Below are 13,598 nucleotides of genomic sequence, written 5' to 3'. Positions count from 1 at the left end.
CCCCATTACCCGGACACAACAACCACAATTGCCTTGTTAACTAATACAATACCATACCATACAGTAAGTCCTTGCTTAACGTCGGTTCCGTTCCTGAAAACCGCGACGTTAACAGAATAAATTTTTCCCATAAGAAATAGATAAAATACGGGAGTTATGTTCCCCAGCCTCCCTTTGCCCCATAAAATACATTACTTATACAGTACATAAATTCAATGGAATTTATATAGAAAATAGTATATATTATACATTCAAAAAGATATACAAACTAAATAATTTTGTATTGTATTCACTGATGGGCAGATAGTACGCACTGTTGTGGGGGTTAGACCAAGCGCAGCACCAATGTCCACCGCATGTTCACTTTTCTCAAAACGGTTTAAAACCTCCATTTTCGTAGCAAGGCTATTGAACTCACGTTGCTTCTTCACAACACTAGCATCATTAGTGCTTGGAAGCCATTTCAAATGGTTACAGTACAGTATTTAGAGCAAAAACATTTAAACACGCATGAATGCTGTGGAAGCCAAACAAAAACTGGGGACCCTTGGGGACGCTGTTACGCTCTGCGAGAAAGCGTAGCACACTAGGATGAGAGAGGGTGATGCGCCGTACAAAGTAGTCTGTGACAACGTTATACCGAATCGTTCAGGACGTTGTCTGAATCATGGGTATCTAAAGAGTAGCGACGTTATGACAAAACAACGTTGTCTGGGGCAACGTTAAATGAGGACTTACTTTATTTAATTTTGAATACTGTACCACATGTCTGTTCCATGTACTGTACAGTAATGTTCTCCCTATTTTAACTCTTACCCTTCTTATTTAACATAACTTCCAGATACTGTACTGTACTGTACTTGAATCTTTTTGGCCCCTCCTATATCTCATTCATCATAAAGTTGTACTTTATTGCAATTCATTAGGTTTTTTAATTCTGTTTGGTTTATCAGAATCTGTTAAGTGAAACATTTTCTCCAGAACATTTACCTTACTCTTCCTAGAATTTACCCGGAGCTTCCTTTCACATACAACATCAAAGTTATTTTACACTTTTTACAGTTCCAGTAGTTCACTCTACAAAAATTAATGCTCTATGTGTAGAGAAACATGTTATCAGTGAGGTCTCACCTGCTAGCTCCAGTGTAGCTCCTTCTGCAGTCACTCTTATCTTCCTTACCAATCTGTCAATAAATGTACAGTTTCTCATCCAAGAGGACATCACACATCCCTGCTTCTTGCTTGCTTTTACCTCATAGCTCCCTTTTAGTCATTTGTTTACTCTTGTTCATGCGCTCACTACAGCAGCTTTCCTCATACTGTGCTTTTTAAATCTTCCCCCCCTCCCACATTGTCTCTTGATCCATCCTATCATATGCTTCCTCCGTGTCTATAAATGTTGTTTACAGTTTCCAATTTTCCCAATTAGTATATTTTTCAGCAAGTATTTTTTTTTTAATATTTAGTCTAAACTGTACAACCCCTGCCTCTTCAAAATCCTTGGCCTCTCAGTTCCCTTCCTACATTCTGTTATTTTACTCATCCACTCAATTGCAACTGTTAACATTCTTTCCCATGGCTACTTAGTAGACTTATCTCTCTTTGGTTCTTACACTTTTTGTCATTACCTTTTCCCTTATACAATGATGTTACTTTGTTCTTTGATCACTCTTCAGGTACAAGGTAAAAAATGATCACTGCACATCAAATACTGTAGTTTTAAATCTGTGAAGTTTACCCAAACCAATACATTGTTTGGAGTGTCTTCAATTTGTGCGTGGCATCTGCTTAAAAAAGTCAACAATGCCTTTTTGTTTTTGCTTCCCTTCAGAATTAGTCTCTGTGAATTTACTCTTTTAAGCCATGGCTTTAGTTTTCACCAATCACAAAAAAAAATGACAAAGATAACAAAACTAGTTGTTTTAAACACAGACTGAAGAAATAATATTCACTCGGGACACAGTGATGCAGTGGCAACGCCAGGAGTGTGAAGGAGATGAAGCAGAAATACAGTACTTAGGAAGCAAAACTGGATTTTTAGAAAGGTTAAAGAAAACCTATGGGATTAAATTAGTGAAAATGTGTACAGTATTGATTTATTTTCTATACAGTCTCTCCCCGACTTACGACGGGGTTAGGGACCCAATTCCAGGTCGTAAGTCGAAAATGCGAAAATAATACGTACATAGAAAATCTAAAATGGGTCTTTCTTTTTCTTCTCAGCACCACAAAACTCACACTTTTAAGCATGCCAGCCATTTTAAATGGAATTACAAACGAAAATTTTGTCAGTACACAGCGCAATCACTAACGTCGGGACTCGAAAATACGTAATATGAAAATTTTTTGGTACGTCTGGGGCAGCCATATGTCCGGGTGGTCATAAGTCGGGTAGGTCGTAAGTCGAGGAGTGGCTGTACTCATAATTAATTACACACCAGTACATAATTGACCAATACAGAGAGGTTTTAAATGAATAATTGCCTGTATATTTATCTAACTGTTCCAAACTGCTGAGCTAAGCAAAATTTATAACTTGGATGTCACCCCCATCATTTTTTAAACTGAATAAAATTAGTACATAATGTAATAATACAGAAGTGTTTTAACTGGATTTTAACTGAAATACTGTTCCATTTTGCTGAGTTAAATAAATGACATTCCTTGGTGGTACCTCTTACCATTCTCTGAACTGAATAAAAAAAATTATCCAAATTACCGGTAAGCACAAATGACCACAATTATGTGTTTACAAAACCAGGGGCGTTGCCAGTGATTACATGGGGATAGAAGGGATACTGATACTGTGTTACATGAACCTGTCTGGTCACTCTGGTGTACTGTACTCCCTATACTGACTGTTACCAGATTACTGTACTAACAATACTGTACTACAATACTAAGAAATGACTGAAGAGTGTCCTTGGATGTACTCTTATAAGGTAAAAGTTGATAAAATTCAGATAAAAAAATAGCCGCTCCCCCAAAAGTTGATATTAAGCTTATCAACATAATAGCACATTCTGATATTGTAAGTTGTTGAGTGAAAGTGAATGAGTTATCATTGATAGTAAATTACATCAAAAGGAGAGAGGAGAGGGTGCATGATCTCATGTCTCCTTTCAACATTCCCCTGACACACAGCTGACTGAATGTAAACAAAATACGGTTTTCTGTAGGCTACACAGTACAGTACACATGGAACACCAAAGCTGTCCACAACAAGCCTTTATGTGTAAAAGGATATACAATAACAACATGACTATGAGTACCACATGGTTCTATGACAGCTGCAGTTTCCCTATCCCCCCAAAATTAAGCATAAACATTGTTCACATGAACTGTGAACTGAGCTTTGCAGAAAGGAAACGAGTAAAAAGTGATTAAACACCAACACAGACATTCAGTTCATAAGCTTAATGTATTGCTTTCTACTTACTTATATTTATACATCATATACATCAGAGTGAACATATTTGTTAGGTATAACATGGACAAAATTTGTACTAAAGTAGTAGAATAACCTCCTGTGGGCCCACCCAGCAAAAGCCATCTCACCCATACTGGACCTGTCAACCAGCTACACTGGCCGCCACTCCTGTGATGCAGTGTTTCCAGATTTTCAGATGTGAATTATCGTACTGAAACCATAAGATTATCGTTTCAACGTAAATTTTTTTTTTTTATTATTGAATTTTACTTCGATTTATTGCCTCATCTTGGTGTTGCCACTGCAATGATGACTAAAAGTAATAAATCTTGGGTCATGGTTTATCAGTACTTAAGTAGAATTTTTTTACTGCGTGTTATCAGTATGATCACTGCACATGAAACACTGCATAGGTACTTATTTTATACAGTGCAGTACCCTGAACTGGTATTTTCCCTGTTTTCCATCTGTCCAGCATACTTTTAGCAGGACGCCTATCATTCCTTCCCATGTTTCAGCATACTTGCCTTAATACCATCCACTGCCAAAGTTTCTTTCAATTATAATTTGCTTATTCCTGTTTTTATTTCCTACATATTTCCTTCTGTGCCTTCAGTTGATTGTATTTCATTATCTATTGAAGTTTACCAGTACAGTACTAAGAACAAGGGAGAAATAGCTGATGATTAACAAGAGATAAGACTTTACAAGTACTTACCTCTGTACACAGCATAGTTAGATGCAGACTAGCATTATTAATGTAATATTTGCAGTAATTTTTACTCTGCTTAAATACCTTATGGGTGGTTAGTTAGAAAGTGTGCTTCAGTGTCAACACCACCTATATTTCCTGGTGTGTAGAGCACCTTATCTTTTATTAGATAATTTCAGTAATCCCTCGCCAACTGAGGGTGTACCTTACACGGTATTGAGTATGCATGTTTTATATGAGGCATTCTACAGTGTGCTACAGTGATAAAACCTCCGCCTTGATGCATGGTGTATGTGTAGTGGGTTCGTGTTTATCACTTGAGTGATGCATTCCATACTCCGAGTAGGTGGGTTGATGAATATCGTTAATAGGGGTTTGTTTACCTTGCAAATAAGGGAGTGGTCTTAACATCTCAGCATTGTTGACGTGAATTATCGTAGATGGGGACATCGTAAATAGAGGTTTGCCTGTACAGTATGTGTATTCCTTACCTCATCTCCATTGCTGCTAAACCTGTACTGTACTGTACATTACTTATCTGACAAAAAAAAATCCTGTTTCCTAGTACCAGGAGCTACTGGAGTGTGTAAATTTTATATTGTATTATCTTATTCGGTGGGGTTGTTTTGAGTAGAATATAATGTACAGGGTGTCCCCGGGTTATGAACAGATTCCGTTCCTGAGGACGTTCTTACGTCGGATTTGTACGTAAGTCGGAGCACATGTTATGTGCATACCGTACTTACAGAACAATGTTTAAAATCCCACTGTATCATAGCTTAAGTCCTTATATACATATATAATCACTTAATTTAAGACAAAGGAAGAAATAGAATGACAAAATACAGTAAATGAAATGAAAAATAAGTCATCAGGTAAATAAAATGTTGCAAATTTCAAGTTTAACCTCGTTCATATCAGCGGGCATTTGTAAGTCGGACATTCGTAAGTCGGGGACCCCATGTATACAATACAGTGTAGGATGAGATGAAAGTGAAACATTACTTGTTGTACAGTACGTATTCACAATTTTCATCACTTATCAGCATAATAGCCGATTGGATGGTTTGCCTGTTCTTTGTATACTGTACTTTACAACCTTCATTGTCCAGTGTTAATACTGTACTGTGATGTGATGAGGACAATCTGGATAACACACTTCTCACATCCAACCTGGGACACAGCAGTAAGAGGCAGTAAAATTACCACTGTCCCACCAACACCCCTTATACTCAGTGACAAGCATTTCTCCCAGTGGTGGTTCATGATAATTCAAATTAGAGGTGTTGTGGATGATTCACAATCAGAAAATTACAATTGGTAAATGTTTACATCGCTTAACAATATACAGTACTTAGACTGTAGATCATTTGCACACTGCTGATTACTTTAATATAAAATCTATACAATGGGTCTTCAGGGTATCATACTTAATAAAACTTTTTCATTAACCCTTTGAATGCATCATGAAATTTTAAGAGTACAGTACAGTAAGTATTCTATTACTGTATCTGAAAGTGCAATATCTCTACCCAAAAATGCATTTACTGTACTCATTAAAAATTTTGATTGCACTCTCATCATGGGAAAACCATAAAGCTTCCATATCTGGCTTTTGAATTCCCCATAACTCCAATTATATTGTGAAAATTTGGGTTTAAATAAATGGAAAAATAGATTTTGTGTAAAGTACAGGAGTTCATACTGGTGATACTAGTCCAGCTATTACGGAGGGACCAGAACTAACCCAGAAACATGAATGGTATATAATAAATAAATAAATTATAGTATAACTCTAAATATTAGAATTAGCAAATTTTTCACACAAATTTAATTTAGAAATCACCTTCAATATGGAAATGTACAGTACTGTATTGTATCTGTCCAGCCATTTTACTGAGGGGCAGTGTATGATAAATTATAAAATAATTCATAACTCAAAATATTGTCATTAATGTTACTCAATTTTAGATAAAAATTTACAAAGCTGCTGGGTAAAGAAAACAATAGCTACTTTACGATTTTATTTTTGTGAAAATTAGTACGGTATACAAGGTAAATACTGTACAGTTATATACATGACTTATAAATACTGTACAGTACAGTACAGTGACCCCTCGTTTAACGAACACCTCGGTTAACGTAATTTCGATTAACGAACTGCCTTCCATAAGGATCTTCAATTCGGTTAACGAAAAAAAATTCTGTTAACGAAGTTCTTACGAACCGACCTCAACATGTTTTCGCTTGACCGGGCAACCAGCTTTAGTATCAGTCCGCCAATACATTAATCGGTTCTAGGGCTTAAATTCCTTACTATTTTAGTAAATATCAAGAAGTTTATACTATTCAATAATTTTAAAAGTTTAATATTCAATTTTTTAGTCATTTTAACAATTATTGAACATAATTGAAGGTAAAGTGACTAGTTTAATGCGCGGCATCCAGCCTCTTAACACAGCAAACAGGAGTTAGTCTCTCTCTGTTTTCACTGGAGGTAACATCTTGCTTGAGACTCTCTTCAACTAAACGCTTTTTTTCTGTGTTTCCAAGCAAATTATTGGTCATTTTGAAATATATTTTACATATTGACAATATATAATGCAGTGCAGTGTTGATTTAAAGAAAATAATCTTGAATTACACCAAGAGAGCTAAAATTTTATGGGTGAAATGGCGCCATGGGGTGACTTCTCTTCCACCCCAATGCCTTCTCTTCTTCCTTCTCCTCCACCCCCATTCTAAATCCCATCATCATCATCATCATCCAGGAGCCTTCTACATACACACCTCAAAGTAAGTGAACTTTTCTACCATTTTTGTTGAATTTAGGAAATTTTCGGTGAGTTGGAACCAATTACCCAAAACCCATTGAAACAATGGTTTCGGTTAACGAACGATCTTCTGGAACGGATTGAGCTCGTTAACGGAGGGGTCACTGTACTGTATATGCAAAACACATTATAGACCTCAGCTAAATACTGTATTCCAATCACCTACCTTGTTCTCAGAGTCAAGGGGCCCACAACTCCGCTTGAATTTTGTTTTTGAAAGTCTTTTCTTCCCTTCTTACTCATAATGCTCTGTAAGGAAAATGAGAACAATTTAAAGGGACACAAGTGCTCACACTTGCCAGCAGATTTGATGCTCAATTTATCTCCTGACTTTATCTGTTGTCAAAACACGGTAAATCGTTTATATTTTTATATATAGAGTATTATTATAACACATACAGTCCACACTCAGAAATCATAACATGATGTTATAATGTCCATATCTTTTTCTGAATTATGGTGAAAATGCAGAGAAGAAGATTTATTGGTGGCATATGGCAGTCTCTTGAGAGAGTGGGAGTGACTGAGGTCCTCATTGTTCCCGACTGTTGCTCTCAAGGGGGTGAAGCTCAGAGTGAGATATTTTGATCTTCACATTCAAAGGGTTAAGGTCTATAAATAATGTAAATATAAATCACTGGGTGAACAGGAGAAACACAAACACCCATGTCAATATCTAGATTTCAACTGAGGTCCAATACTGTTTCTGTGTCTGGCAGCACTGTGTCACTAACAGTAAGATGTCTCCTAAATGGGCATCTGTGTGTGATAAGTTTAATATTTTTTCATCTTTTACTGTATATTGAAAATATATTTGTTTTACAGTAACCCTCAGTATTCGCAGTTTCTGGATTTATGAATTTCATTATTTGTAATTTAGTAATGTACGTACAGGTATACCTATTGACCATTAGTGTCCCCCTACCTCTTAATGTTAAATTTTTTTCAAGGGGTTGAAATATTCATCTTTGGGGTGAAACATCATAACCCATGAAATTTCATTAGTTTAACAGTACATTAAGCATAAGACCACATTCACATTCTACATACTGTACCACTTTCAAATTAACTTAAAATTAGAAAAGGTTCCATATTTATATTATGCATTATGTATTCTATACTGTACAGTATTGCATTACGGGAAATTTTGACCAAATATTTATCCTTTTGAATTATGCGGATTTAATGTAAATGTTGTTGGAATAATGCTGGCGTTGTAGCCTGAATAATTGGTGCACAGCGGTTCCGGGATTGAGGGATTTGTGGGTATGGAGACGAATACGTATTCTCATCCCCGGAAAAAATTGCACATCCTCAGAACTTTTTCCGGTGCTAGTGAAAGTTTTTCATTACCAGTAGTCTAAACTACACATCTTGCACAGACAGACACAGAACTGTATTTATTTATGTAAACATCACTGTACAAGTACAATGTACAGTATTGTAAATAAACAAAATATACTACTGTATGCCCTATACTGTACTATATACAGTACATGTAGTACAGTACTCACCTGCAGATGCTGTCATCTTGAGCTTGTGATCCAGACAGGCCAAATGGTAATATGATACAGGATGGCCTGCCTTTGTCTTGTACTATCTACTGTAGCATGTGTTGCTACTGTCACTCTCCTCTCCCTCCATGAAGGAGGGGTTGTACACGCACTGTATACAGTACTGTTCATATACCCTCTATATGCTAGCCTACAGTAGGCATACATTGTCCACTGTGCTATGTCCAGTACTGTACATATGGTACTTCACACTTACTGAACGTTCAGTACAGTATACATAACTAATCACTTTTTACATCTTATCACTGCATTAATGGTATTCTTGGTTGATAATATGCTGGTGCAGTACTGCATTACACAGCTCATATGTGAAAACAGCAGTGAGGGAGCGAACGAGCTCTTGCAGTCGCGGTCAGAAGTAATCATCCAGGTGAGGGAGGGTGGGAGAAGGTGAGCATGTATAGGACATCAAGTAGTAATGTGATGGTGAGGTCACTGAGGAAGGACTGATTGTCATTATCACCAGTGACTTATTTCATTTACTGACAACATCTGCCATCTGGTTGGGAGACACAATGTTATACTCTACTGGTAAGTTGAGGAACACAACTCAATTGTGTTAACCTTCTTGTCGTAGGTACATTATCATTACAGTTTACCTTAATCAGTTTATATTGAATTGAAAACAAATCCTTATGTAACAAGACTGCAGATACCTACTGACTATGTAAAACAATATATAGTACAGTGGTCCCTCGGTTAACGAGCACAATTCGTTCCAGAAGGGTGCTCGTTAACCGAAACCATTGTTTCACTGGGTTTTTGGGTAATTGGTTCCAGCTCACCGAAAATTACATACAAACTAAAAATAAATGCAATAAAGTACACTTACTTTGAGGTGTGCATGTAGAAGGCTCCTGGTTGATGATGATGATGATGATGATGATGATGATGGGAATTAGAATGGGGGTGGAGGAGAAGGGAGAAGAGAAGGCATTGGGGGTGGAAGAGAAGTCACCCCATGCTTCATGCCACCATTTCACCCATAAAATGTTAGTTCACTTGGTGTAATTCAAGATTAATTTCTTTAAATCAACACTGCACTGCATTATATATTGTCAATATGTAAAATATATTTCAAAATGACCAATAATTTGACTGGAAACACAGAAAAAAGCATTTATGTTGAAGAGTCTCAAACATGATGTTCCTTCTTCTGAGCTGGTAAACAAACTGACGCCAAGCTCGGTGTGTTGTGGCTGTTTGGCGCGCAAAAAACTAGCTTTCTGTACTTCAATTATGTTCAATAATTGTTAAAATGACTAAAACAATTAATATAAAACTTTTAAAATTATTGAATAGTACAACCTTCTTGATATTTACGAATATGGTAAGGAATTTAAGCCCTAAAACCGATTACTGTATTTGCGGACTAATACTACAGCTGGTGGGCAGCCAAATGCAGGCGAAAACATGTTGGGAAAAATTCGTAAGGAATTCGTTAACCGAGGGTTTGCTCGTTAACTGAAGTGAAGAATCTTATGGAAGGTAATTCGTTAACCGAAATTTTGTTGACCGAGGCGCTCGTTAACCGAGGGATCACTGTACTGTAATGTATATGATATACTGTAAACTGTATTTTATTTATTTGTGAAATACCCTGTATATTGGAGTACTATGTGTGTTGGAGTACAGTACTGTGTTTGTATTTGAGTACTGTACTGCATGTGATGGAGTACTGTGTATGATTTAATACTGAGTTTGTTTTGAGAACTGTATGTTGGAGTACTGTGTGTGTTGGATTACATTGGATTTTTATAGAAATAATCATAATTGTACGTACAGTAATTGTAATTATACTGTACCTGTACAGTACTAATGTCATGTGATCATGATTTTTAATTGATTACATAAAAAAATATAATAATCATTGTAACCATAAGTGTGGCATATTATTGTTACATCCCTGAAAAAAAAATTGGTAAATCAGTACTGTACAGTGAACCCTCACTTTACGCGGTCAATTGAACCCACGGCGGCCCGCGTAAAGTGAGAAACTCGTAAAGTGAACAACATAACATATGGGATTAATTGAAATAGAGACCAGGCCGACCCCCAAACTCCACTTTTTCAGACACAATACCTACGTTATAGTAAAAATAACTTCTTAATTTTATGATGGTATGCACACACAATTAATAATTAAGAGAAATATCAATAATATTAGGTTTTTTAACACTTACATAAGTAGAAAAGATGGCTGGGCACACGGGGATGGGGGGTTGGTTCCGAGGCAGAGGGCAGATTATTGGCCCTCACCTGTATCACTTGTATCAATTGTATCACTATCCACCACAGAGGCTTGCAGGGCCTCTTTGTCAAACCCCTCAAAGTCCATGTAAGTCCATATCCTCACTATCATTATCACTATCACTGACTTGGGCCGGCTGTGGTGGGTGGCGGGTGAAGAACTCGGTAATGTTTTGATGACTGGGCGACCTTGTGCGCACCCTGCTCGCGCCGCTCTCCGCGTAAAAGGGTACACACACCGCGGAAAGTGAGCATTCCGTGTTCGGCAGGGTACCTCGTAAACGTGGGAACGCGTAAAGTGGGACCGCTTAAAGCGAAGGTTGACTGTACCTGTATTTTGTAAATTGAAGCACATTTCTCTACAGACACCCATTATATAAGCAGGTACTGTACATTGCAACAATAACAACAAATCCCCATTATGTCTTAAGATACCACAGTAACAATTTATACATATGAGTAACTGGGTGAGATTAGAAACAAAGTTTCTTTCTAATCTCTTACTGTACACTTTGTTTAACAAAGCGGACAGTTTTATACATTATGCCAACATCATTAATGCAGTACAGGGGGCTCCCCAAATTTGCGGATTTTTATTTTGCGATCCTCTATTATTCGCGGATGACGCTCTGGGTGTACCCAAGAATGTCTGTGGGTAGTTTTAAAGTTGCCAGCATTTTTGCAGTTGGGACAGGGAGCCATTTGTTCTAGAGACAGTAATTTCCTTTACCTGTATTGTAAATATGTGTGTGTGTGTGTGTGTGTGTGTGTGTTTCATTGTTTCATTGCAAGTAACAATGGCAACATGCCATCTCACATGCCACCACATCCTCACTTTTTTCCCTTCCCAGTGAGTCAAGTTACTGTATTGCTAAACCGAATTTTGATTTAACATTAAGAGACAAAGGGTGTCAAAATTTTTTAATCGTTAAACGAATTATTGCTGAGTGAATTAATGGTAAATGAGGGATGCCTGTACAGTACAGGTATGTACAGTACCTACTTGACATGTCATGTTTTTTTTAAACATTGGTATCTTCTGTGTTTTCATATTTTATTTTATTTGTGAATTTCTGTCGCTATAAAAGTTGCCCATCACTGTTTAATAAAATACTGTACAATATGCATGCAGACCCCAATTTATGAGAGGGTTAAGTTCCTGAAAATGCTTGAATACAGTAGATACAGTATTTCATAAAACAGTGTATATTTTTCGTATGATTCCCATCATATAATTAGAGACATGTTCTCTATAAAGAAAGAACCTGTCTTGACCCCTGATGATCATCCTTTGTTTACATGGGGCAAGACACTGTGGTCACAGCTGTGACCGATGCTCCAAGGAACCTTGGCTTCTGCAAGGTGTGCTCTGTATTCTTTGCTCAATATTGATTTTATTTTCTTTCACACTAACCTCAAACAACACAAAAGTGAAAGAACTGAGCTTAACAAAGTTAAAAGGAAATATAAAGTGCAAAGTGTAGAGAAAAAAGTGTAAATTTTGTAAAGACTGGACCAAGGACAGCCTATGAACAAAGTGTCTGTCTAGAGAAAGTGCTACATGAATGGTTCAACCAACAAAATGGTACAGTACATACACCAGCCAGCACTCCTGCTTGGCCATTCCCACCCTCCCACTAGCCAGCAGGCTAGGCGTCTGACTTGTCTCATCAGACACACAACTCTTCGTGTGTTGCTGGCATTCTTCACTCCTCCAAATATTTCTTCACATCCAAATTCCACACTTTTACAAATCTACATCTTTATTGTATACACAGTATTAGTACCGTAATTACCATATGATGCTTAAGAATACTGAACTGCACTTGAATAGACTATTTTTCAACACAGTATTAAATTTTCCACATATTACGAGAGTAGCCTAAATGTGGAGTCACCTGTCTTCGCGTGAGTGGGGAGTAAGTTATTTGGTGATTGTAGGAGACTGAAAGCTTATTTGTTAACTTAATAACATTGTTTTTAGAGAATAATGAAATAAGTTGGTGGAATAAGTAAGCAAACTGTTAGTAAAAAAGAACTGCATTCTTTTAGCATACTTTCATTTTAACATTTACTTTGGGTTTATACCCACATTGGGTGGTGTCACTCAGATGTTGTGGCATTGGATCCTTCCCCAGGATGTGACCTATTTCAGCTGTCTAACTAATTATTTTATTTATTTATTATTTTTATTTTGAGGTTTTTGCCCATACATTTAAGCATGTAACAAATTATTATTATTATTATTATTATTATATTTTTTTTTTACTGAATTTTGTGAGTCAAATCCATATGAATTGGGGTTTGCCTGTACAGTATATAAAAATTCAAAATAGCTTAAATGCAGGTCTGTTCTTGCACTTCTTAATACCTTTTGTACAAGGGTCTCTCTGTGCTAAATAAAATCATCTGGCATTAGACAAATAAAATATTAAAATTGGCATCTCTGTAGTAAAGGGATTAAAGCTAACTTGGCATAAAGATGATAATATAACAACAGATATTGCAGATAAAATTAACAAAAATCTTTGTGACAACGCTTAAAGAACAAAGCTGAAGAACACACTGTTGCTGGTGCTAAACTGTGCTGTACACTACAAATTGGTAACCAGTGCTTGTACACAACTTGTCCAGATTTGTTTTCTTCTTGCTGTATATTTCTTGTCCTTACTGTCTTCCTTCTCCTCCTTGTCTTCTTTTCCTTCTTCTACTTTTTCCTGTATACTGCACCATTGGTCGCTTGAACTCCGGACCTAAGTTTTGCTTTATTTTACATAGATTTGTTCATTAAGACACCTG

The 13,598-nt window shown here is 36.7% G+C and overlaps 1 protein-coding gene across 6 annotated transcripts in view; it reads left to right on the top strand.

Moving 5' to 3' along the window:
* The window catches only part of LOC121859968 (CCR4-NOT transcription complex subunit 3-like), a 99,258-nt gene that overhangs the window by 13,461 nt on the left and 72,199 nt on the right, over window positions 1-13,598 (top strand). The gene's annotated exons all lie outside the window — the stretch shown is intronic.

This window comes from Homarus americanus, unplaced genomic scaffold (assembly GCF_018991925.1).
Source record: "Homarus americanus isolate GMGI-L3 unplaced genomic scaffold, GMGI_Hamer_2.0 scaffold38393, whole genome shotgun sequence".
Taxonomy (NCBI): domain Eukaryota; kingdom Metazoa; phylum Arthropoda; class Malacostraca; order Decapoda; family Nephropidae; genus Homarus; species Homarus americanus.
This window is presented reverse-complemented; position numbering and strand designations above follow the sequence as displayed.